This window comes from Elephantulus edwardii, unplaced genomic scaffold (assembly GCF_000299155.1).
Source record: "Elephantulus edwardii isolate Elephantulus edwardi_28Jun2011 unplaced genomic scaffold, EleEdw1.0 scaffold00220, whole genome shotgun sequence".
NCBI classification, from domain to species: Eukaryota; Metazoa; Chordata; class Mammalia; order Macroscelidea; family Macroscelididae; genus Elephantulus; species Elephantulus edwardii.
The window spans coordinates 4308674-4316750 of record NW_006399970.1 but is presented as its reverse complement, the minus strand read 5'-3'; positions in this window follow the sequence as shown (position 1 = coordinate 4316750).

Genomic DNA, 8077 nt, shown 5'->3' with positions numbered 1-8077 from the left:
GGAGAGGGTGAAACCAGTTCTCCTTTGAGGCAAGGATTCTGAAGCTTCGTCTGACATACTTTGGGCATGTTGCAAGGAGGGACCAGTTCTTGGAGAGAAACATCATGTTTGGGAGAGTGGAGGGACAATGCAAGAGAGGAAGACCCTTGATGAGATGGATCAATTCAATGATTGGGGTAATGGGAGTAGGTGTGTCAGAGACAATGATGTTGGCACAGGATAGAGCAGGGTTTAGGTCTCTTGTACATACTGTCGCTATGAGTCACAAGCAACTCAACACATATCAACAACAACAACATACTGTCTCCATAAATGACTAGTGAATATTTTCTATTTTTCAGTAGTTGGGCTTTGCTATATCAAATGTGCTCTTTTTTATTAAAAAAAATTTATCTGGTTTATATACAAAGTTCATCAAGTCCATGTGCGCTGTTTTTCACACCAGACCTTTCCGCTTTCCTTTACCAATCCCTCTCTTCACCCATCAAATTATGAGACCCTATATTTAAGCACACACCCCCATCCTTGTATATGCTCTACAATAATGGTCCTATGCAGTATTTGTCTTCATGAGACTGAGTTCACTTAGAATAATGTACTCCAGTCTCTCCCATGTTAGGTAGTAATTTATAAGATCATTGCTTCTGTGTGCTGCATAAAATTCCATTGAGGGAATGTATCATAATTTTTCAACCCATTCCATTGTAGTTGGACATTTGCACTTTCTTGATGTTGAGTCTCAATCTGTATTGAAGATTGCAGTTCTTGATCTTCTGCAGCAACTCATAGCAATTGTAAAAGACAGATTAGAACTGCTTCATATTGTTTTCAAAGCTATAACCTCCCTTCATAAGAGCTCTGTAGGAGGGAGCTCTCACAGCCTAGGCCATAGGGAGTTTTGCTGCTAACCCAAAGGCTGAATTCACTGACAGCTCTGTTGGAGAAAGAGGGGCAACTTCCTCTCATGTGATTTATAGCCTTTGGAAACGCAATGATGTGATCAAACAAAGATCTAAGACCAATGTGTCTATAATGTTATAAAACAAAATGTGTATGAATGGTTGAATGAAATGCCAATGTTCTTTGTACGTTTTGCTCAAATAACAATAAAAAAATAATTAAATAGAACCAATTTGTCTACTTCCAGAATCTGTGCTCTTAGATAGTAATCTCAGAAGATAAGGAAGAAACAAGGTAGAAGGGAAAAGGGAGAGAGAGAGACACAGGGAGAGTGAGAGAGAGAGAGGATGTTATAAATTTCAAAGGAAAGACTTTCTTCCATAAAAATGGAAATGACCTTCTTTTTAATTTTTATTTTATACTGGTTTGCCTACAAAGTTCTTGTTGGGGTGGTTGTTGTTGTTATGTGCCATCAAGTTGCTTGTGACTCATAGCAACCCTATGTACAAGAGTCCTAAAGGCTGTTCTATCCTGTGCCAACCTTGCCATCTCAAACACATGCATTCCCACCACTCCACTCACAGAATCATCTATCTCACCAAGGGCCTTCCTCTCCTGCACCGTCCCTTCACTCTCCCAAACATGATGTTCCTCTTTAAGGATCAGTCCCTCCTTGCAACATGCCCAAAGTATGTCAGACGAAGCTTCAGAATCCTTAACTCCAGGGCACATTCTGGCTTCACCCTCTCCAGGACAAACCTGTTTGTTCTCCTGGCAGTCCATGGTATATTAAACACAGTTCTTCAGCACCACAACTCAAAGGCATTAATTCTCTTTCTATCATCCTTATTCACTGTCCAACTCTCCGATGCATAGAACATAACTTCAAAGACCATAGCCTGGTTCAGGAGCACCTTCTTAGCCACAGAAATAATAAATGGTTTTAGCTCCATCCTGGGACTCAAAGAAGGGGAAGGCAAATATTTAGAAGAATCCCCCAAGTTAGGGGTGACCTTCTGTTGCACTGCATCTTATACATTAGCGATCACCAGGGAAACAAAACTAGACTTTTCAGAATTGTTAGACTTAGTTCTATTGGGAAACAGGGAGAACTACACAACCTAATAGAGAGACATTAGAAATTATGACCAATTTGGCCCAAGACATCTATAAAAACTAACCCTAAGCGTAATTGGGAAGGCAGGCAAAGAAGAAACAAGTGAAAATCCTTTCATGTGTTGTCACCAAGTGGACAGAAGAGCTCCTATTTCTCCCAAAGAGCTAAAGCCCTACCCAGTGCATGGAAATTGGAGAGGTAATTCCCTGCAGGTGTAGAAAGACTTCAGAGATAATTAGAAGTTCTAAATATATCGGGGGGTGGGGGTGTAAATCACGGAAGACATAGGAGCAGAAAACATGAAATATTAGATGTGAAAACTGAGTAAGCGGGAGACATCTGTATGGTTGGAAGGTTCATTTGACAGTGTAAGAAAAGACAAATTCCTATTCATCTTTTGATGGTTCTTATTCGATTAAAAGGTAAGTGTCAATTCTGTGTCTATATTTACTGCATAACTACCATGTGCCAATTACTATTTTGGTTCGGATGCTGTAGAGATGGAAGAAACACAGTGTCATCCAGGAGAAGTGTCCAGTATAATACAGAAGAGGAACTGTATACAGATTATCATTTGACATGTAACAGGAGAGGATGTTCTGAGAACAGAAAACACAGGGTATTGCAACCCAATCTAGGCATGGCAACCAAGAAATCAAAAGATGTGTTCCACTGTGAAAATCTGCTGTCAAGGACCTCTTCAAAGTGCTGAAGAGCAAGGAAGAAGAGTAAATTGTCTAAATTGCACTTGATCCAAGCCCTGATATTTTAAATTGCTTCCCATATATCTGGAAGTTAGACAATGAATAAGGAAAAGAATTGATGTTTTTGAATTGTGGTCTTGGAGGAAATACTGACTAGTCCATCGAGTGCTAACAGTAAGTGCAGAACAAGCAAGTCTGTCTTGGAGGGAGAGCAAGCAGGGTGCTCCTCAGAGGCAAGATCAAGGACACTCCATCTCATATACTTTGGTCATGTTATCAGGAGGTCCTTTTAAAAGGAGGTCCTTTCTCCAGTCCTTGGAAAAGAGACATCATACTGGGAAAGGTAGAGGGTCAGTATAAAAGAGGAAGACCTTCCAAGTGATGGGTCGACACAGTGACTGCAGGAAAGGGCTTGAGCATGGCAAAGGTGGCGAGAAGACGGCAAAGGTTAGGGCAAGGTTTTGGTCTTTTGTGCAAAGAGTCACAATGAATAGTAGTCACCCAGATGGCACCAAACAATAACAGATGGTACAAAGAAAACAAGGCTGTGGTGAGTCAGAGGAAGAATTCTCACCTTTCATGTGGGAAATCCAGGTTTGATTCCCAGTCAGTGAATCACCAGATGTGTGTGTGTACCTTTTGTGTGCTTACCGCACTTTCAAAATAACAAGGTATTACACAGAAAGAGTCAAAGGGAAAGCATTATCCATTTACTAGTGGGGCAGTGTCCTGATTGGTGCTAAACAGGTTTAGAAGAGCTTCTAAATAAAAATGGATGAGAAGGGAGAAAAAATCCTGGAAGTCTACTTCCGAAATTCACAATGGTCTAATTTGCATATCACCACTAAGACGGCACAGTATTTTCTTCCACTGGGCATTGGGGTGCCATGACTTGACAGTAGGCAACAATAGGCTTTACAAGGCAGTAGGTACAAGGAAGGGTTATTGAATTGAATCTGAAGATTTAATTATATCTGGGGGCTACCATTCCTCCCAAAGCCTTCAGTGAGGTTTACAATTCTTTCAGTTTCATTGGTTCTTCATCATATGCTACCTCTTGAAACGTTTCATCAATGACCCCCTGAAATAGTTGAGCATCCATCAATTCTTTTTGGTAAAGGGACTCTCAGTATTTTTTCCATCTTTTTTTTTATGTTTTCTGTATTGTCCAATAGATCTAAAATATATATAGTCCAAAGAATCTTTACTATTGCAATTTAGAATCTCCCCCCGCCACCCAATTGGTTTTAATAGGAGCTCTGGTGGCCTAGTGATAACAAGCTGCACTTCAATCCCCAAGGTACATGGCTCCAGGCTAACAGCTTCTCTTTGGGAGAAAGATGGGCAATTTCCTCTGGTGCAATTAACTGCCTTTGAAAAATCAGATCTGACCCTACTGTAGACAAAAACAATTGCTGTTCTTATAATACTTTGCTTACATTGTGTTTCATACATGCACATTGTGTTTCATATAATCTTTCATTTCACTATGGCAACTTGAAGATTTAATGTTTTCTTCAGTTCTTTCAGTTTGAGAAATACTTGAGAAATTTTCCCTTTCTGTTTTTCAAACTCCAGATCTTTGCATGTTTCATTATAGCACTATGATTTATCTTCCCAAAGGGCAGCCAGAATGTTCCTTGCAAGTGATGTTGATTAGGCTTTGTTTCACACACTTTGGGTATGTTATCAAGAGGGGGCAGTTCCTGGGAAAAGCTGTCATCATTCTCAACAAAGTAGAGAATCAGGTAAAAGAGTAAACTTTTCCCAGAAGCATCTTCTTAGACATTCACTCCAATCTCACTGTCAGGAACCCATGATCACATGTAATCTAATTCCTGATCAAGAAAGAAAATCACTATATTGGCTCAGACCATTCAAGGTCTATCTCCTACGAGAGTTCAGCTGAATAAAAGAAGTAAGGGTCAAGGTCATAGAGGACATCACATGAACTCTATTTTGTAGGCCAGGTATTCTCAGTATCAGGTACAACCACCCCCCCTTATTATTTTAAGAGCTTTACTAAAAGATTTTCAGTCCCTAGTTGTTATGGAATCAACTTCAACTTGTGGCAACTTCGTGTTTATCAGAGTGGAATGTACATACAGAGTTTCCAAACAACTGATTTTTTTTTTTAAATAAATTGCTACACCTTTCTTCTGAGGAGCCTTGGGGTGGATGTGAACCTCCAACCTTTTTTCTGGAGCAAATACTAAACAATTTACACTACCCAGGGACTACACTCAAATATAATTGGCATGTAAAAAAATCACATATGTTTTAAGTATAATATTTGATAACTTTTGGCTTTCTTTGATGACTTGCTAATTCATGACTGCAGTCAAGATAATTAACATAACCTAAAGTATGAAATATACATTTATGTAAGTTAGGCACATACACTTAGGGTGAAGTATTATAGTATCTGCAATTAAGTTTCAAATGATTCAGTCATAAAGAAAAAGAAGAGTCAAAGAAGAGGAGAGGGAGGCATTTCAAAACATGTACATACAGGGAATGATCATAAGAAACACATGTGAATGAAAAACCAAAGTATAAGAAGAAAATTTTAAAATTTATATACACAAAGAAAATAATAATAATGAAATATGCCAAAATAATTAACAACTGGAGACTACAAGGTGAAATAATCAGGAGTTACTGGAACTATTGTTGCAAATTTTCCACAGATGTATTTTCCAAAATAACAAGTTGAGAAAGAAAAACCAAAGAACTCACTTGTTGAGCTTTAAAGAATAAAAAGTCAAGGAGGATAGGCAATAAGTCATTGTCGTATGATATTCTTCTGTGCATCCCAAAATATTTAGCATTTTCTGAGCGGCTACCTACTAAATGCCAATTCTGCCTCTAATGACTGTAATGTTTACAATTGCCCCCAAACTTCCTAAATATCCCTGTTGTGTTATAGTAAGATGCCATTAAGGCAACTTATAACCACCCAACACATAATGACCCCACATATAAGGGTTTAGTACTGTGCCACTCTGACGATCCTTGTTATGTTTGAGTCCACTGTTGCAGTCACTGTGTCAATCCAGCTTGTTGAGGATCTTCCTCTTTACTGTATTTCACCAAGTGTGATGTCTTTCTGGAGACTGGTTCTGTCTGATAGCATCCCATGGAGGCTGACATAAATCCTTGGGAACCGTCACTAGAAGGATTCCGTACAGTGAATGTGCTCTGGGCTAGACAGGTGAGAGAATGCAGTCTTTATTATTATTATTATTATTATTATTATTGGTTTGCTTACAAAATTTATGTATGTTGTGTTTCTCATTATTCATCATTCACATTGTGTTTCATATAATTATTTTCATTCATTACAGAGGTGTTCTCACCTCTCAAATTGTGGTCTATGAACCAGCACTAGCATCTCCTGAAGGCTTCATAGAACCCCTACCACTCCAAAATTTCTGAATACAAATCTGTGGGGTTTTGGGGGTCTCTTTAAAAAAGTTTTCTTTTTTATTGATATTTTAATGAAAGTTTACAGAAAACTTGGATTTCCATTCATTTATTGTTGCATCATTTCTGTCCTATCCCCTCCCCAGTTCACTTCTATCTTTAAAAATATTCTTTCATTGTTGCACAATTTCCTCTCTCCCCCCTGTTCCCAGTCCACTTTGCTTTGCACCTCTTATTCTGGACTGTTGTAATACAACTAATACCTAATCATATATTCCTTTTAAACAGTTCTTTCCTTCCTCTGTGCCAATGCAGTGTTCATTTTTTATCCCCTGTATTCTTAGTTTCTCCCCCAAATCTCATGGCAGTCTTATAACAATGGCATTATGCAGTATTTGTCCTTTTGTGACTGAAATATTTCACTCAGCATAATGTTCTCCATTTTGTATAATATTTCATTATTTTCTTGTTGTTCAGTGCTGCATAGTATTGCATTGTGTGGCTATACCACACCTTCTCTGTTCATTCATTTATTGATAGGCACTTGAGTTGCTTCCATCATTTTGCTATTATGAACAACACAGCAATAAACATGGGCATGGTTTAGTTCTGGTTTTTTTAGGGTATAATTCCAGTAGTGGAATTGTTGGGTCAAATGGTATTTCTTTTTCCAACTTTCAGAGAATGCACCAACTGGTGCTAAGAAAAACAATACCAGTCAAAATAGCTAATCACAAGATTAAATACTTGGGAGTAAACCTAACTAGAAACACAAAAGACCTATTCAGAGAAAATGTAAAAAAATATTACTACAAGAACCAAAAAGAGACCTGGAGAAAAGGAAGAATATACCATGCTCTTGGATAGAAAGAAACAATATTGTGAAAATTACAGTTCTACCAAAGGCATTCTACAAGTTCAATGCAATCCCAATACAAATACCAATATCGTTCTTCAACAAGATAGAAAGACAATTTCCAATTTCATCTGAAATGGAAAGAGACCCTGGATAAACAAAGCACTCCTGAGAAAGAGAGATAAGATAGGAGGCATCTCACTCCCTGATCTCAAGTCCTACTACACAGTTGTGGTGGTCAAGACAGCATGGTACTGGTACAACAAAAGACACATAGATCAATGAAATAGACTTTAGAACCCAGAAATCAGCTCATCTATCCATATGTGTTCAATCAATATGTTGAGCAAATTATCTGAGAAGTTGGACTCTGTGAAGAGGAATGTGGCATCAGGATTAGAGAGAAAATCATCAATAACCTGCTTTATGTAGAAGGCACAACCTTACTTGCTGAAAGTGAGAAGGATTTGGAGCACTTGTTGCAGATCAAGGAATGCAGCCTTCAGTATGGATTGTGTCTCTATATCGAGAAAACAAAAAATTTTACTACTGGACCAATAGGCAGTGTCATGATGAATGGAGAAGAGATTGAAACTGTCAACAGCTTCATCTAACTTGGATCCACAATTAACACCCATGGTATGAGCAGTCAGGAAATAAAGAGATACACTGCACTGGAAAAATCTGCAGTTAGGGACCTTTCCAAATTACTGAGGAGTAATGACGTCAGTTTACGGATTATGGTGCATCGATTCAGGTGATAGTCTTTCCAGTCACTTGCTATGCATCTAAGAACTGGACACAGAAGAATTGATGCCTTTTGAGCTGTGAAGTTAGAGAATAGTACTGAACATCTCATGAAAGATCAAAAGAACAAACAAATATGTCCTAGAGAGGATATAGCTTGAGTGTTCTTTGGAGGCAAGAATTATGACGCTTTGCCTCACATACTTTGGGCATGTTCAACAGATGACTTATTTTTCAGGGGGATTTTTTGTAGGATAAAGGGCCAGGGAGGATTACACATCTCCCATGCATGATTCAAAATTGGGAAGTGTGTGCATCAAGGATGTG